The following is a 363-nucleotide window of genomic DNA, read 5'->3' on the forward strand; positions in this document are numbered from 1 at the left end:
TAACTTCGTAGAATTCAACATATTTTAAATTAGAATGCATGTTTTATTTGATTAATTAAATTGTGTTTGGAAATGACAGCTTTTACATGCTTGTCTAAATTTAGACAAGAAAACACTTTTTGTCTTAATTTAGAAAAGAAAACATGTTTATCTTAATTTAGACACGAAAATATAGTGTCTTAATATAGACAAGGAAACATGTTTGTCTTAATGTAAGACAAGAAAAATATGACTTGTCTTAATTTAGATAAGAAAACATATTTGTCTAAATTTAGACAAGATAACATATTTTGTCTTACCTAAAGACAGTAGTTGACTTAAATTAAAATAATGCTTGGAGGATTCTTACAAAATGAATCTAGA

The sequence above is a fragment of the Theobroma umbraticum genome, unplaced genomic scaffold (assembly GCF_002168275.2).
Source record: "Theobroma umbraticum cultivar Fairchild unplaced genomic scaffold, ASM216827v3 scaffold_77.0, whole genome shotgun sequence".
Lineage (NCBI taxonomy): Eukaryota > Viridiplantae > Streptophyta > Magnoliopsida > Malvales > Malvaceae > Theobroma > Theobroma umbraticum.